This window comes from Cupressus sempervirens, chromosome 3 (assembly GCF_028749045.1).
Source record: "Cupressus sempervirens isolate cs-2001-9-10 chromosome 3, ASM2874904v1, whole genome shotgun sequence".
NCBI classification, from domain to species: domain Eukaryota; kingdom Viridiplantae; phylum Streptophyta; class Pinopsida; order Cupressales; family Cupressaceae; genus Cupressus; species Cupressus sempervirens.
In genome coordinates, this window is record NC_143120.1 from 979796008 (window position 1) to 979815702 (window position 19695).

At 34.1% G+C, this 19695-nt stretch overlaps 1 pseudogene; it reads right to left on the minus strand.

The window, feature by feature from the left end:
• Nucleotides 1–233: 233 nt before the first annotated feature.
• Nucleotides 234–12894, minus strand: LOC149570030 (F-box protein At1g70590 pseudogene; annotated as a pseudogene).
• Nucleotides 12895–19695: the final 6801 nt, after the last annotated feature.

The window sequence follows — 19695 nt, forward strand, 5'->3', positions numbered from 1 at the left end:
ACATTGCTCAGTCTCATATTATATTCCTAGAGTAAGGTATTCCTTATTTCTTGTTGGGGAAACTATAGTGTATAATACTATATCTAAGAATTAGGCAAACACTTGAGTATTATTTTCCCATATTTATTGGGGTGTAGAGTTTCTTTCCCTATCTTTGTTTGATTATATGCTTATGGTATTAGTGACCTTTCTACATTTTGGAAATTGTGCACCTATCTCCAAATAGGCAATTTTTATATAAGTCTTTCTATCTTTGTGCTTCCACCTTCTATGGCTCTTAGATACCACTTGGCTGCCCTATTGCCAATTTGAGATGATGGACCTCTTCCATTAGTGCCTTGTTCAATGCATCTTGAAGTTGTGCCTATTGCTCCATTGCTTGTAGATGAAGCTTGAGCCCATTGTTCTAATTTGCCAGCCTAGATAAATCTCTCTACATCAGAGTAAGCTGGGCTGATAATGTGGTAGCCTCCATTTGTAAGGTTTGCACTTTGCCTTCTAGTTCTAATATATATAGCATCTTCCTCTCCTTGGAATGTGCAGTTGATAGATGATTGGCCAATATCCTTGTAACTCACCTAGGATCAGTCCTTGCAATCTCTATCAACTTTTCATTGGACAAAATCTTCTTCAGTTCAGCTCCAATGAATTCTCCATTGCCCAATTCCATCTTGAAATTAATATTGACATCTGTCAAACTCCTGTGAAAGTCTCTACTATTCTAGCTCTGGGAAGGAGACAATTTTAAGTCCTTAGCACTATTGATGTTGTTCATGTTACTAAGAATGCTATCAATAGACATGCTCTGATTGTGATGGGTGCTACCAAAAGACTAATGGACATTACCTTCCTTGTCTCTTTCAAGTAGCAATGCATTTCTATTTTGATTGCCTATCATATTTACCTCACTGTCAGCCTCATCTCTCTTGGCTACTTTCATGGGATTGCATTCTACACCTCAGCCTTACTAAAGATGAAGAGAAAGGCTATATTGAGCTCATACATGCCTTGAAAAAGTAGCTTGATAGAACCATTCTACAGCTTCTTGAGAGTGAGAAGGCCCCACTTGCAAGTATGAAAGAGTGAGATTGCATTGTCCAGCTAGATCCCCAAGGTCTGCAGCTGCTTGGTAAAGCTTAATTCCTTGCTCATTCTTACCCATCTCCCATAGGAGAAGCCCTGCATCGACCATGACAGCGGAGGAGCCCTTGCGAGCGGCGTGAAGGAAAGAGTGAAATACCTTGTCCCTATTTTGCGTAACCCCACCAGTCCCATGCTTAAACTGCTCCCCCCATCACACCATCACCATGGCCTCTCTCAATAGTGCTAGCACCTCATTCCATGCATGGCAAACCAAACTCACAGACCTCAAATCCCCACCCTTGAGCCTCGCTACTATTATACGAACCACATCCAGTGGTAGTACAGAAACTTCACTCACCTCCTTTTCTTCTTCTTCCTTCTTATAATTGTGTACAATGCCTTATGCCTCTCAGCCCCCTACTTGTGTGTAACTACTCTCAAATTTAACAAATAAATTCATCCCACCTATAAATTTTGAAATCCATTGAGTTTTATAATTTAAAAGTTATAAGATTTGATATCTTTTCTTTGTTTGAATGTTTTTTTAGGCTTCACATCTTAGTTTTTAATGTATGCCATTGAGTTTTCTTTAATCATTCTATTTTGGTTTCTCAATTGATAATCATTTCCAAAATAAAAGGATTCTTGCAGTGTCTTTTTTTGCTCTTTTCATAACGTACTTGTAGGTTCTTTGTAGGAGAAATATTATTATAATACTTATGCATCTTCTACAAGTTTGCAGAGAAATCTTTTTTTTTTGAGATAGTTTCTATTTGAGAAATCATAATCTATCATTTGATTTACAGCCAGAATACCCTCTTAAGATCTAACCAAGTTTTTATTGTCCAACATTTCTATAATTTTTTTTAAATAAATGTAGTAAACTATGAACTTTATAATAATTTTAAATTTTGAATTATAGTATTAAGCTTTTATAAAATTTCTTCACTTTGAAGAATTTTCTCTCTAACATTCTCTTTAATATAAGCCCTTTTCTCATAATTTTTTTCTTTTATAGGTGATGTCAAATTAAAAAGATGAGTGACTATTTGGATCTTTAATTTTATTCACAATTTGAAACATTATTTATATTATTATATTAGCACTCCCTTTCAATATTTATTCATTTTTCTGTAATATTTTAAAGTCTTTTTCCTTAATCAATTCTCACTTTTTATTGTTATGTTCCTTTTAATAAATTTCAATCAACTTTTCCTTAACTAATTTGAATGTGTATATTTTAAATTTAGTTCTTTTCAAAAGAGAAAAATAAGAAAAAGGAAGTTTTTCTTGATTTAGAATTATTAGAATCTTTTAATTTAGATTTGCATATTTAAAATTAGATGTTTGATTGAAAATTTGTAATGATTTAATTTTGTATTTTTTTTAACTAAATAAGATATTAAGTTTATTACTCTTTTTAAATAGCTTCTTTTGTGATCAAGTTTTTTTTTGTCAAAAACATATTTAAAAAAGGTAAAGCTTTATTTATTTTTATCAAAGAGGTTGATTATTTTGACACATATGGAAACCTTATAATTTAGTCTTTTTAAAATTTGAAAAAATTATCTTATCATATGATAGATTTATCTATGCTATTAATGCCCCTCAATTATAGTTTTCTCTAATATAGTTCAAAATCTTTTTCACTCTATTCTTGCTCTTATATTCTTAAAACTAAAAATTCTAATTTCCATTTATCTGCCTTAATTGGCTAATTATTTTGATATTTATTCTTTATTAGTTCATTGGATGATTGCAATCTTTCACTCTCTATAGCATTGGCTTTTATATGATCCCACCTTCTATGAATTTAATTGTGTGATTTTATACCATGATATTTTAGGTATATTTATTTAAGTATATATGGGTGCACACATATATACCCAAATAAATATATAATTTTTTAATGACTATAATGATTCAAAAATTGATATATACCTTCGCAAAATGAATTAAGTACCCATGTTTACCCTAAATGGAGTTTTATACCTGATATCCATATAATTGTTTATTTCTCATTGATCTTCCTTGGATCTCTACATTTACCTTAATTCTGATTGGATTATGAGTTACCTTACACATCATAGTTGCACTATTATGATTTTATAGCATTGTTCTATGTCCATGTTGGCACTTTATGGTTTTATACCATTGATTTACATTATTTATATGATATTCTTTTTTGAGTTGCATAGGGAGCCAATTTTTCAAGGTTAACTATGTAAGTCTGCTCACTATAACTAATACGTAGTTTCCTTATCTGGCCCATGGAGTATCCCTCCATCCTATATTGGTGTGCACTCATTTTATATGGAGTTTCCCTCCATTTGATCCTATTTTTTCTACTTTAAAAGGATTGATATTTATATGGAGTTTCCCTCCATTTGGTTCTATTGGTTCCACTTTGAAAGATTGATATTTATATGGAGTTTCCCTCCATTTGATTCTATATGCTCTACTTTGAAAGGTTGATATTTATGGAGTTTCCCTCCATGTTGTTCCGTTTTGTTCCTCAATGAAAATGATACTATTATTGGAGTTTTTCCTCCAAATTCAGATGATCTGATCCAATTTGAAGGCAATATGTTGACAAACCCTCATAATCCATTCGTTTGAGTATCCTAAAAAAAATCATGATAATATTAATTTGATCAGAATGTCTCTCTTTTTACTTTATTTTCATATATTAATGTGATAATAATTTGCATACTTTATTGCTTAGATCACGAGTCATGCATGTTATGGAGGGATGCCCCCATTAACTTGCAGTGAGATGATTCATTAAGTTGACTGTCTATATCCACGTGATTGATGCAATGTTGATGCAAGTATCATTAGTTGGCCTTGTATGTTTTCATTAGTACATTAGTATAATATACTTTTATTGAGAACACTGATCAAGATCTTTTGTCCTTTTTGATAATATTTTGAGCATATAATATCAGGTTAACTTCATTTCCTTGTGGTAACATGTTTTATTTTCTTCTCTATTTCTCTATGAAAAATTTCTTATCCTTATTCAAAAGGATTTCTAATTTGAATATAAAATGAAATGTTCATTGTGGATAGTTGTCTTGTTTCTTGTGTCTATATTTTTTAGGTAATCCATACAAGATAGTATTATGTGGTGTACATTCAGATTACTTATCCACTTCTCTCATGGATCTGCGAAGATCTACCTACACTTACAAGAGACCTTTTTCATAATTGAAGACATTCTCAAAGATCGAGTTGCTGCTATTTAGAATTTCATTATAAAAATTTGGGTTTAATACCCTTCGATGTAATTTCCCCAAGTAAAGATTAAAGGGGGGTGTTAGAATTGGTAATCTTTCCTTGGTTGTATTTATTAAATGGGATAAACCAAGGTATCCATTATGTTGTTTTTCCTCTAGTCCACATGTCAGGACAAGTCTATTTTGTAATTCCTTTATTAAGGAAAATAGTTCTTCCTCCTTAAGAGGATTATGACACTTGTTATACACACACTTATGAATGTGGAAATTATTCACATGGGAGTTACAAATAACTCCTCCTCTCATCTCTTTATAAGAGATGCTTCTCTCTCATTCTCAACACATAATCACTATGTAGTTCTTGTAATGAGCCTATGGCTCCATTTTCTCTCTTCTCTCTCCTTCTTTCATTATTTAGGCATTTTCCTCATTCATATTATTCACAAGGGGTTTTCTTTGCTTTTCCCTTTCAAAATCTTTGTCTCCTCTTCTTGATTTATTGGTGGTTTTTCATTCTTTCATGATTTCTTTGAATTTGAGTTTATGTTAACTATTTTTCACATCAAGCTCTCTTGGATTCATTTCATTTCATTTTTTTCTTAATCTTCTTACAGTACTATATTAAAATATCAGAAAAAATCTCTATTTGTTCATTAGCTTAATTCAACTCAAAGAGACATTTCTAACTAGGACATACAATGGAATAGTAAATAATTGATACAAAATGCATTCAATTTGTCTCTACAATCTAAATAATTCCACACCAAAATTTAGTCAACCTTTTCATTAATCTTTCCATTGAGTACATATAGGATTCTGAGATAAACTGTTACAAAAAGTAACTGTATTAGTTCATCTTCTCAAAAATGACAAATGACAAGAAGCCAATTATTAATTACAATTTCATATCAGTATAAAAAAGTGCAAGAGAAATATAATTTTACTTTCTTCCCCCTTTTCTAATTTCACCTTATAGGCCTTAACAACAATGATGATTGGAATGAGCTTCACATGTCTATTGATGTAGATGTTAGTGTATATGATAAGACACTTGGAGTGTTCTTTGGCCAAGTCCTTGATTGCACTCAACCATTCTTAAATTTCCTATATTGCTACATATATGCATTCACTAAGTCATTGGGTGTCTAACACTTTGTCCTGGCGACTAGTAAATCTTTGTATTAATTTATCCAAATAGATGGAGAAATTCTTTTGCATAACAGTGACTCCTACTACTCCTTTCCCTTGTCCACTTGTTTGGGATTCATTCTATAGGAATTTCATAAACTTATAATCCTTATCTTTCTCCTCTTTAAATTTTCTTTGTATCTTTAGCAACCCTTCTTTTTCTGAAGAGATCATGTTAGCTTTAAATTGCAAGCTCTGTTGCCATTCAAACAAAGTCTCATCTTCTTTCTATAGAATCTTGGCCTCAACTACTTTGTTGGCCTTCATTTAGATGATCATATGAAGGAGAGAGATGCAATCTTCATATTTTTCCTTCTCTACTAATAGAGTATCCCCATTAGCTAAGATCTTATCCTTTTCTATTTGAAGCCTCAATATTGCATTGCCAAGTTGATCTATAACTACAAGTCCTTCAAACTAAGTTTTTCACTCCAAATCCTACCAATTTTCCAAAAAATCTTGTCCTCTTGTAGTTGAGAGATGATGGCCTAAATGTCTATACCTATGGGATCACTAGTAGGTGGTATCCTCAAAATGCTTGCTAACAAGGCAACTAATTACCTGATGAAGCAGTTGAGTTTATGGATCTCTATCTTCAACCTGAACATGGTAAGCTTGATTTCTTCAAGTTCTTCTTCTATCACTTCATTAGTTTCTCTCCATAATCTCACTCTAGTATCATGCCTAACCTCTCCTAGATCTAGAAACTATAATTGGAAGTCAACTGTAGGTTGGTCCTTGATCCTTCCTCCTTTGGTGGGCTTAGTGATCTCCATAGTTATGATGGAGAAAGTTTAGGGTAGACTACCCAGTCTATTCCACTAATCCATGCTAGGATCTTGGTATTATTCTAACACCTAACTTAGTATATAGTATTTCCTACAACTTTGAACATCCCCTAACCTTCCCTAACCTTCCCACTAGGTGCAATGATCAAACCTTGCTCCATGACTCATTTATCCTCCCAAGAGTGCAATTCTTCCAAAATACATATGTAGGTCTACTAGGATTCCAAAATAATCCCTAGTCAAACTAAGGTTTTTATGAGTTTTAAGGTGCTATTGGAACACTTTTAGTATGCTTGAATGAATGGTAACAATGGGTTCATACCCGATTTCTTGGTTTCTTCACAAAAAGGTTACTAGAAGAGCCCCTAATTAGGCCTCCACCAAACTTATAAGGCTAATAACTTATTACCCTTAGGGATTCATCATACCTAGAGTTAAGATAATTTGTTTCACACAGTCCATACTCAAAGATTTTTGAGATTTTAGGCCATCAAAAAGTTGTACAACAATAATGCAAAAAAATGAGGGTTTTGGGGGGTTTTGAGGGCTGCCTACTATCCTAATATTTTGAACACATTATTAAACTCATATAAACATATCCTCTTCAAGAGAGAAACTTCTTATATCCCTCTTGAATCCCTCCAAAGTGAAAGTCTTGAATCTTTATACTTTGCTCTTGAGAACTACTTCTTTGGTGATTGTTATTAGTTGAGCATTGCCTAGCTCGCCTAGGGCTTTGTCAAAAAAATGTTTGCACACATTTTTTGAGCCTTTTATTGTAATATTTTGCACATTAGGGTCTTTATTTTTGGAATCCAAAAGGCCATGGAAATCCCACGATGGAAACAAGAGCTACAACCTGTTCATTATTGAGAACTCAAAACTAGACAACAAACAATGAACTTTAAAGAAATTTACAAAACCTTATAAAAATTGATTATAGATCTGATATAATGCATTAATAATGAATATTTCACAATATTAAAAACTATATAATCCAACCAAAGCATAGTCACAATGTAAAATTTCTTCAAAACAACGTAAAAATTAGTATTATTGCTGAAAAAAATGCACAGATTGTTGAATCTGTACAAAAATAGTATCAAGACAATAACCACATTTTTTTTAGGGTTTTACAATCCTAAAATAACCTCCCTTTTTTTTTTTAATAGGTTCAAGGCTTTATGTTAAGTCATTTTACAAATTAAACCTTTTTCTTTAACAAAGGACAAAGTTGTTGAGCAATGTTTAAAAGTTGTTGCAATTTTTATTGCCCAAGTAACATTATTTGCTTCCACATTTAGAGATCATTACTAGGCCTTCCCAAAAAATCCTTAGGAGTTAAAAATTTCATCAACTTGCCTCATCTAAGACCTCTAAGCTCTTAATGCCATCTATAGCATATGGTGGCAACTTCTGCAAAATATTGTATTGTCTAAGCATTTTGGCCTTTTAAGAAAACAATCCACCTTGTGAGGTATTCTAGTGCATAAATATGCCAAAAATGTAATAAAAACTCCTAACTCAACCTTTCACCAACATGTAAACATAAATAACTTAAAATGATTCCAACTGAAGGTCAAGATACCATTCCCAACAAAGATGAAGGAGGAAACTTCAAAATCTATCCTAGCTTGAACACATAGGCATGAGCTATATGCTCTTATTGTATTCACATAATTCTTAAGAGAAGTTTATCACACAAAAATGAAATTGTGGGAGCCTTGGAAGGGTGCTCCTACACCAAGTTAGGTGTCCCATATCTAGATCTCTACCAAGGATAGACAAAGTCTTCAGCTTCTTCACTTTTGTAGGGCCCCTCCTTGTATGTACTTATTTAAATTTGAATTAATGTTTTATGGTTTAGGTATCTTGATGAAAATTGAGATCAGTTGATAAATTCATGTTTTAAATACTCTATGATTCAAAAACCACTACATTATCTTGACTGTTTAAACCTTAATTTGCACTAACAATGATATAAGGTGTTTCACCTTATGATGATGATGTTGATTATGGTACCTTGATGATTAGGTTATATGCATTCAAATGAGAAAGGATTATTTAAACTAAAGTTTAATGTTTTGATCATTGTATTATGCAATTTGATTTAAATATATGAATAGGATATTATTGAACTACTGATGTGTGAATTGAGTGTGTAGGATTATTAACCAAGGAATTTATTAGAGAATTAGTAATTGAACCTATGTTCAATCTATAAAAATAAGGTTGAGTCTAATGAAAAGATGTAGACCTCATTGTTTCATATTTTATTTGTATCATAATCTAAATATGTATATCATTATGTAATTGAAAGGTGTTTAATGTTTTATGCAATAGGGAATCTTATTGTGTCATTTAACACTTGTAATTTGTATATGTGTAACAACATATTAATTAGGGTTAGCAGAGAAACTCATTAATCAAAGATTCATTAAGTTAGTAATATAAGACTAATTAGTTACTAACCTAGATTAATTACCCTAATTAGGGTTTAGTGATAAGTTTGTATTCCAAGGGTTTTTAGAAAGTTTAAATATTTCAAGCTAATTATATAGGTCCTAAAATGATCCTAGAGGCTAAAATCAATGCAATCCAAGTACCTAAGGGGTATGTGTATGGGTTGAGGACATTTTCCACCCATATAGATCCTTCTATTGACTTTTATGACCTCCTAAATATCTCATTTTCCCTTTAGTGTGAGAATATAACCTCCCTTTGAATTTACCATGTTTATGCTTCACCAAAAAGGTTCTCTTAATGGTAGGACTAAGTTGAAAGACCCTAGAAGGCTTGAGTCAAGTTTGGAGTTAGTGCCATTTTAGGTGGGTGAGTTTAAAATCCTATTTAGTGTCTATTTTGAGAGGAAAATCTTGTTCACCCATTCTCTACATTTAGAGAGAGTCAAGCTAGGATTGAAGGAGGAAGAAGGATTAGCTCTTCTCAAAAACTCCATTTTCCATAACCATTTGTGAAGGTAGGATCGTTCATGGCCTTGTTCTTCATGCTATATTTTTATTTGCTTAGGAAAACTATTGCATGTGTGTATATTTTGTATGTGTGATGAAACATGTGAGGGATGAGTTATTGTGGGTTTCTTATTTGTTTTCCTTTCATATTTTATATTTTTTTTTTGGGGGAAAACTATAAGGGTTGTGTTGGCATTACTCACCCTTAGATAAGGTAGAAGTTTCCATGTAAGGGAGGAGGGAATTAGTTAGACTCTAGGTTAGTGCAGAGTCTTTCCTCGTGATGAGGAGAGGGACAAAGTAGGGTGTTATGGGCCCCTACTTGTCAATATAAACTGTTTTATGTTTGAAGAGATAAGGAGTGAAAGAATAGAAGTTCTTTGTGATTATTAGCCTTGAAAGAGGTATATGTTTTGGTGTTTTGATTAACATATAATACCCTAGAAAAACTCACCTTCTCCCTAGCATTGGTTTGATATGGAACCTATTGTGCAAACCTAGGATGGGCTTAGTTTGTTGAATTTTCTTATGTGTTGGAAATTAATTGTCACCTAGTTAGTTTTGGTTCTCAATGGTTGTCTTGGTGTAAATTCAAAGATGGCTTAGTTGATACCCTGATATGGAGCAAAACTAGATTTAAAGTTTTGGTGTTCTCAATTCCATTATTATGGAGACTTCTCCTTAGGAAAAATGATCCTGATGTATAATTCATTGTTAATGTTATATTGTAACAACAATAACATTGAGTTGTTTTCCCTAATTCTTTCCCAATTGAGTCCTTAAATCAGGTTTTTTATAATATTATAGTTCCTTATATGTGAAAAATTTCATTGGGTTATTATAATGTTTCAATATATCTTCCACTGTAATAGTGTCTTTAAATGAAAATAAAAGACATGGTTGTTTAAATGTTGATTTACATTATGGGAAAATAAATGTATTCCCTTGTAACTTATATAAATGATGGGAGAATGAAACGATTTGATCTTAAGTATATAATTTTTGAATTCTCAATATGAGTTCAAGTGCAAATTAAAAAAGGAACATATCCCTTAGATTAACCTACATTGGATATGATCAATTACATAATGTCCCACCTTATTGATTTAATAGATTCAATGGATATACTATTAGTTTTGTAAACCCATACAAAACATTAGGAACATAATTCCTAGATAATAGTATTGTCTTAATTTGTATTCCAAAACATGACCCAACTTAGAGGAACAAAATCACTACATTGAAAATTGGTAAGAATATAAGAAAATAAGAATTGTAAAAATCCATACTTTTCTAGGACAGCATATTAGCTCTCCAAAAAATGTATGGTGAACAATTACATTCATCCTCAACTTTCAAAAGATCATATTCCATAATAGATTCCCTCTTACAATATAAAATATTTTTTTAATAAGCTTTCAATAAGGAAATATAAGACTAATTTAAAACTAGGAAACATATTTAAGTAAATATGTTATACACATCATCACTTTTGCAAGTGGAGGGAAAAGACTTTAAAAAAATATTATATGGCTAAAAATAATTAAGAAGGGGATGGGACATTCTTAGTCCCCACCCAATTCACATTCCCCTTCCTCCAAAAGTGGACGTAGCCCCTTATTGTTGTTGAAAGGAAATAATAAAAGGATATCAAATTTAACACAAAATTGAAAACCTTATCCTAAACTACCCATCACCCTAAAATTTCACCTACCCTTCTGACTTACACCTCATCCTTTAAGCTAGGCATTGAAGACACTTCCTCCTTGGCATAAGTTCTCAACACATTTTAGAACTAACATCACCCTTTCCTTCTCGAAGTTGGATGCATCATGAACTTGGGGATTAAAGTCAAACAACTTAAATGTTTACCTCCACTTCTTTTAAAACCCTTTTTTCCTCCTTGGTTGATGTGTACTCCATGAGGATAGAGCCTTTTATAGCATGTCAAGGGCTTGGGAAGGATTTCCACCCTTGGTTCACATAAGTATGGGGGTTGGTGAGAGTAGGTGGGGTTTAAGAGGGGGTTTAGAGAGTGTTTTGGGAGTAAGTAGATTTAGTTAGTAGTTAATAAAGTTAAGTAGTTAATAGGTGCTAAATAGTTAAGTATGTTCTTAAGTAAGTTAGTTTAGTGGATAATAAATAATGCATAGTATTATTTTAAATTGTGTTTAATACATTTGATTTAAGGTATGATTAGCTTAGAGGTTATTTTGATCAAGTTTAAGGGACAACAAGTAGATGATTTCATTATGTTATTTTATTAATGCTTAGTGTTTGGGATGAAGTTTAAACTATGTGTATTAGAGTTTTATAATAATATATTTTAGTGGCGATTGGTTTTTAATTTATTTATGGTGTATAATATTGAAGTTGCATTAGGGTTAAAAGTTATTATGTCAAAGGATAGTATTAGTTTTTAATAGATAATGTTCTCTTAAAATTTAAGTGAAGGTTAGGATTGGAAATGGATTAGTTACAAATTTTATGTTCATATTCTTTTTTTGGGACTCAAATTTATGTGATGATTATAGTACTGGGATATTTTTCATTTGAAGTTTAACCTAGAAGGTGGTTAGTGGTTTGGGAAGTGTTATAACTTAAGTTGACTAGGTAACAAAATATGGTGAGTTGGGATATGATAGAAGATGAGTTAGATGTTGTAAATAGTTTAATGATAAATGTTTTAATATTTTAATTAGTTCTAAATGAGTTATGATAATGTCCAAAATTACGTATTAGTATGTTATGATAGATTAACCCTTAAATGCATAATTAGATTCTCCTAAAGATTGACCTAATAAAATGTAAGTGTTTACTATTAGATTAAATCTAGTATAATGTATGTTATTGATAAAAAAAAATTATGTGGAATATATTATAGTTAAGGTTGACTTAGTCAACAATTAGGGTTTGAACCTAAATGTACCCTGTAGGGTTGAAATTTTGAGATGTTGTCAAAATATGAATTACATGGGCTTAACCTAACTTGAACTTGAATAATTTTTTTATCCAAAATTGAACTGAAGAACTAAGGAAACCTAATTATCCTTGAAACATGATATCATCACTCAATTAGGGTTTAGTCAACCAACTTGGTTAACTTGAACAAGGTAATTTACTAGCACCTTGATGTGAGTGTTCCAAACCCATACAATATGTTCAGATGTCAACTGTGCATCTAAATGAAATGCAACTGATACTCACCTTTAATCCTTTGTTGATTTATCATAACCTATTTAGTGTAGTTTTTGATGAAATAGTGGATTGATTATCTTTATATTAAAAAAACATTAGTGGTGTGTTTCTACCCTAAATTTAGGGCATGACAACTTTGCTCAATGTCGACCCAAAGTAGATGGCTAGAGATAGAGTCTATTTGTCTGGAGCCCCATCTTTTATCCTCTTCCTCTTTATGTCCAAAGTATTTTTGAGCCATGACTTGGTGTTGATTACTTTGGATGCAGTCCCTAATATATCCACGTTGAACATCTTTCTTCTAACGAGAGTCAAGGTTTTCAAAGATGAGGAGAAAGGATTCCTTGGAGTAGTAGAAATGGATTTTGGAGCTTCACTAGTCTTCTCTACTTTAGATGTTTTCTTTATTGCTTCATCTGACTCCATGGACTCACTTTTGTTGCTCCTACCATCTCCAAGGTCAACTACCTATTTTTGAGGACTACTTTGTAAGAGTAGTGTTGAACTTGTGGATGGGATTGGGCTACATTGGGATTGTAGAGCCATTAGAACTATAGTGTGTTTTGGTTATTCTACCTTCTTCTTTTTGTCTTCTATCTTTGTTCAAATCACAGGAACCAAACCATCTTGGCAAGTTTTTTTTAATGGGATATTCTTGTCAAGAGGTTGATCAACTTTGCTAGATGATTGATCTAGGCCTTGAGTGAGTGATATAATTATGACTAAAGTGCCACCAGGGGAAGATAATATTGTAGCTATGTCTGGGGTGGATTGGGAAAACACAACTTGACTTCTTTTCTTCTATGTTATAGTCCACTTGACCCACTTCCCAGTCCTCTTATAGGTTCTTTTCATTATCATCTCCAAGTCCTCCATGACCTTCTCGACTAATTTAGAGCTCATACGGGTATTCCTTAATTTGGTTAAGTAAATCATGTTGTACATATTTAGACCATTGTCCTCAACCCCATCTGCATCTATATTTACTTTATGTAGCTTAACATGATCTACTAACAATCTTGCAAAAGCACAATCATGAATTTTAAATTCATCTTTACAATCAACCTAGTATTCTTCAATTGTGTTGTCATGCTTTATTACACTCCCAATTTTTAGAACATCTTTAGCATATCCATGGGGGTCAAACATAGGTCTCAAGACCTCATACATATCCAGCTTTTACTTCTCAAAAACCTTCATCATATTCTTAACATCAGACCATGTGTCACAACTAAATGTTCCAACCTTCATAGGGAACTCATACCCTTTCTTCTTTAAATTCTTTCTTGGGACATTCACCTGTAGAACTTGTTGGATGATCTCAAACAACAATATCATGTCATTCAGATATCTTTGAAGCTTTAGAGGAAAACTATTGAAAATAGCAAGACATAGGTAAGAAAAAGATGAAAAGTGAATAAAATAACAACCAAATTAATTGATTATAGCCATATCTTTAGGGGAGAATATCCTTTTTGGTAACCCTTGCAATTCCCTACAAATTCTCATAGTAAACACATCATTCACTCTTACATATTTTTCATAATATTATGCATCTAAAGGTATGGATAAAATTAATAGGACTTTACATCATCTAGGAAATCATCTATACAAGGGAGACTAGGCCATAATTGAAAAGATTCTAGCAAGTAAATTGGGAATAAAGACATACTGAATGAATTATAAAACTTGGCCACTTGAAGGGCATTGGACAGAGTCTCACTTACCTATTATGCCTAATGAATATATTATGTATTTGAACATATAAATTCAACCAAAAAAAGTACTACTCAACAAAATTTAGGGCTTTGGTTTCACCTCTCAATCTGTGCAGAAGAACCAAAATATTGATTATCTCTAGTTTGAGGTTGTTCCCAACAAAGATTTAGGGACTTTTCTCTTGTCACTCTATAGCTTCTGGAACCATGTTCACATGATCTCCTTCCCCTAGACCATCTTCCTTGTTGATAATTCTAAAATGTCCCCACTAAAAGTTGGGTTTAAGAAAAAAACTCTTCCCATTCTATTACAAGAAGGCAATTCACCACCATTTGTCTATCGATTGAAATCAATATGATGTCATCAGGCAGAACAATTTGCTTGGTTTCTAGATTATAATAAAAGATAGATTTTAGACTATTGACTTTGACCAAATCACATCCTCAAAGCTTCTTAGTGATAGGGTGAATGCATTCAGAATTTACCCTCTTCTTGAAGTTTTCCATATCATAGAAATGGAAGGATGTGTCTGTAAAGTCTTGCAGTTGAGACTTGATCCCAATCAAACCATCAAAACCCACAAACTTAGTGGCCATAACTTATAGATAGGATTTTGAATCAAAGAAAAATAAGAAAAATAGACTTCTATAATTATTGGCTTTCAAAAGTTGTGCACCTTGATAAAAATGAGAATTAAGGAAAAAATGTAGCTTATTTAGTTGTTTGTGTGTTTTTATATAAGGGCTTTAATTCATCTGTTAAACTTCATAACTCATGCCACACAAGTGAAAATTTAAGGAAACACTCATTAAAATTAAATGCAAATATTCAATGGATATTTAAATGTATTTTCACTATTCTATTGGTTGTAATAGTAACTTTGATGCAGGAGCATTCAGAGGTATAAGGGCAATCCTGTGTCACCAAAAAAAATGTACTTAGACTTAGTTTCTATTTCATGTCTTTACATTTTTGGATACCCATTTGGCTCAAATAAAGGTTCCAACTCTCATAGTTCAACTATCAGTGCGTTTGAAAATCCCAAAAAAATAGGAGCATGTATTTGGGCCATCATTTCGGTAAACTAGAAGGTGTGAATTGGCCAGATGAATGTAATCATGATTTAGAGCATTCCAGAAAAAGAATTAGGTCAATAGGCCCCACAGTTTGAAAGTTATTGCAATTTTTCAGGTTTTGGAGACCTCTTAAGAATGCTTCAAAGTCAGGTTTGGGGCATTAAATGACCTCAAAAAGGGTCAAAAAATGGGGGACGAGTGAAGCTAGTCCATAGGGCTATAGAGCACTTCGAGAGCTTTCCAAAAATGTAAACAGTTCGTCAATCGGAGCTACGGTTCAAAAGTTATGCCTCCCGAAAGTTCGGCTACCATTTTTGGATTCTTCTAGATTTGCACCGACTTCTAACGCAGCTTCTGGAACCTTCTATTTTGTCAGTGGATGCCTACTAGCACTTTCTAGAATGTACTCCTAGTCCTTAACCCTTCGGGGTCTATTTAAGGAGATTTCTGGCATTGTAAAAGGTAGTTCGGATTGGAGCTTGAGAGGAGGTGCTAAAAGGAGAAATATTCTCCAGATTTATGCTATTGTAAGCTCGTAGGGCATGTTTTGAAGTTTATTTTCTCTGCACTATTTGTACTAGCTTATTTTCTCAGTTAATATAATTCCCCTTTTCTATTGTGTCCATTCTGTTGTTGGGTTGTGTCCCCATCAAGTGGTATCAGAGCGGGTTTTCCTAAGTGTGTAGACAGAGCACTGACTGTGAGGCAGTTTGCACCAAGACTGTGTGGTTGTGGGTTTGAGTTAGAAGATGCCTCCATGAAGAGAGCATGGTGGAAGGGCTAGAGCTATTGATCCTGAGGAGGTTAGAGCCCTCCAGAGACAGGTACAAGCATTGCAAGAGGAGCTTCATAGAGGAGCAGATGTTGCCGCAGATGACAATGAAGAGGAAGTAATGGAAGTTGACGGGGAAGTTTTGAATCCTATAGAGGAAAGGCTTTTTAGGGCCATTAGTAAGTTTGGGAAAAGACCTACAATTGAAGTGGGTATATTTTCAGGAAATTTGAAACTAGATGAGTTGATCGATTGGATCAATGAACTGGAAGAATACTTTGAGTATGAGGATATAAGGGACCCAGATAGGGTTAAGTTTGCAAAGGCCAAACTGAAAGGCCATGCCAAACTCTGGTGGCAAGAGATTCAACTGGAAAGACTTAGAAGAGGAAAGGAGAAGATCACAAGATGGGATCGCATGGTGGACAAATTGAAGAAGTAGTTCATTCCTGTGGACTACGAGCTTGATCTGTTTAAGAAGATGCATGGGTTAAAGCAAGCAGGAAGATCAGTCCAAGAATATAAAGAGGAGTTTTACCGACTCTTGATTAGAGCGGGGCATGTAGAAGAAAATAAGGAGAAGGTTGCTCGTTATATCAGTGGGTTGCGACCTAGCATCCAAGAGGAATTAAGTCTGGTAAGAATGACTAGCGTTGAAGAAACATACCATTTTTCCCTACGAGTTGAAGAGAAGTTGAGTAAAAGGTTTGAAGGAAGACAAAGAGGGCGGGGTCAAGGAGGAAGGGGAAGCAGTAGATCACCTAGAGGCCACAATGAAACTCAAAAGAAAAATGAAGATGAGGGTACTAGTAGGAACTAGAGGAATGAGGGTTTCAACTGCTCTCATGATCCAAACTTTGGAAATCAAAGAGGAAGAGGTAGAGGACGAGGGCAAGGAAGAGGAGGCTTCCGTGGTACCTATTTCCATTGCAATGAAGAAGTTCATCATGCCTTTGAATGCCCTCAACGACAAGGAAGGATAGATAGGAGAGCTGAGGGCCAAGCTAGGGTTGCTCATGTGGATGAGGATGCACAATCATCACATTCAAAGGATGCAAAAAGAGGAGAGATCTTGGTAAATGAAAGAGTCCTACTAAGTGGTGAGAATGAACTAGGAAAATGGAGGAGTTTGTTCCATACCAGATGCAAGTGTGAGGATAAATGTTGTGATGTGATCATTGATGGTGGTAGCACTGATAACTTGGTATCAGAAGAGATGGTCTCTAAGCTGAAGCTCAAGAGGGACAAACATCCCCAGCCCTATCGGATTTCTTGGGTAAAAGATGATCATAAGTTCCTGGTAAGTGAACAATGTTTAGTAAAATTCAAAATTGGGAGTTACCATGATGAGGTTCTCTGTGATGTTATTTCGATGGATGTTTTCCATCTATTGTTGGGTAGACCATGGCAGTTTGATAGACATGCAATACATGATGGACATGCGAACACATACTCTCTGACAAAGGATGGAGTTTGCCACAAATTGAAGCCCATGAAAAAGGAAGGTGAAAAGGTATGTAGCAGTGCTAGGATTTGTCTTGTTGAAGGAAGGAAGTTTTTAGATGGCATGAAACATCAGCATATGTGCTATGCTTTGATTCCTAGGAAAGATAAAGAAGGTAGTAGTGAAATACCATTTGAAGTTTCAGATTTACTAGGGGAATTTGGAGATATTATCTCTGATAATGTTCCAGATGGATTGTCACCAGTAAGGCAAATCAATCATCAGATAGATCTGATTCTAGGAGTTAGTTTGCCTAACAAGGCTGCTCATAGGATGACTCCTACTGAAATAGAGGAGCTAAATAGACAGGTTCAGGAGCTGTTGAGGAAGGGCTTGATTCGAGAGAGCCTGAGTCCATGTGCAGTACCTGCAGTACTTGCACCCAAGAAGGATGGAGAGTGCAGAATGTGTACAGATTCTCGAGCTATAAATAGGATAACCATCAAGTACCAGTTTCCTTTACCAAGGATGAATGATCTTATGGACTACTTGAGTGGAGCTCAGTACTTCACAAAGATAGATCTAAAGAGTGGCTATCATCAGATACGGATTCAAGAAGGAGATGAGTGGAAAATAGCCTTCAAGACCAAGGAGGGTCTTTATGAGTGGTTAGTCATGCCCTTTGGATTGACGAACGCCCCAAGCACCTTCATGCGGCTCATGAATGAGGTACTTAAGAAGTTCTTGGGAAAATTTGTTATTGTCTATTTGGATGATATTTTAATTTTCAGCAAGACTTTGGAAGAACATTTACTGCATATTCATAGTGTCCTTGAAAGGCTAAGGGAAGAGAAACTGTTAATTAATCTAAAGAAGTGTGTCTTTGCAAAAAGGGAGTTAGTCTATTTGGGATTTGTTATATCACCTGAAGGTCTCAAAATGGATCCAGAGAAGGTAAAAGCCATCTTGGAATGGCCTACTCCAAGGTCTGCTACTAAGGTAAGATCATTTCATGGTCTGGTTAGTTTTTATAGGAAGTTTATTAAGAATTTCAGCGGCATATGTGCACCTCTAACTGATACAATCAGAGGGGATAGAAAAGAGTTCAAATGGACTGCAGCAGCTGCGAGAAGTTTTGAATTGCTGAAAAAAAAGGTGACTGAACAACCTGTGTTGGCACTTCCAGATTTTAGAAAAGTATTCCAAGTGGATTGTGATGCTAGTGGTAGCCCTATTGGGGCTGTATTAAGCCAAGAAGGTAAGCCTATTGCATATTTTAGTGAAAAATTGAATGATGCAAAGAAGAAGTATTCTATTTATGATCAAGAGTTCTATGCAATAGTTCAGGCCTTAAAGAAATGGAGGCATTATTTATTGCCAAAGGAATTTGTTTTGTATACTGATCATCAGGCATTACAGTACCTAAATAGCCAAGGTAAATTGAATCAGAGGCATATGAAGTGGGTAGAATTCTTGTAGAGTTATACATTTGTGTTGAAGCATAGAAGTGGAAAATCTAACAGGGTTGCAGATGCATTAAGTAGGAGATAGTTGTTGCTTACAACAATGCAGGTTGAAGTAGTTGGGTTTGATGAACTCAAGAATTTGTACCCCGAGGATCCTGATTTTTCTAAAGCATGGAAAGCTTGTAAAGAACCTGTTTCTATAGATAGAACCAAGTGGTTAGACTATTTGATTCAGGATGGCATGTTGTTCAAAGGTAGTCAATTGTGCATTCCAAGGAGTTCCATGAGGGAAAATCTGATTAAGGAGAAACACAGTGGAGGGATGGTAGGACATTTTGGTCGGGATAAGACCATTTCCATTCTTAGAGAACATTATTTTTGGCCTCAAATTACACAGGATGTGAAGAAGTTTGTACAGAGTTGCCAGGTTTGTCAAGTTGCCAAGGTGTTTAGTCAAAATACTGGCCTATATCAGCCATTGCCTGTTCCATCAAGGCCATGGGAGGACATAAGTATGGATTTTGTTCTTGGATTTCCAAGGACACAAAGGGGTAATGACTCAGTATTCGTGGTGGTTGATAGGTTCTCCAAAATGGCACATTTCATTCCATGCCACAAAACTCATGATGTTGTCCATATTGCAGACTTGTTTTTCAAAGAGGTGGTAAGACTACATGGTCTTCCAAGGAGTATAGTTTCTGACAGAGATACTAAATTTGTGGGGTATTTCTGGAGGACATTGTGGAAGAA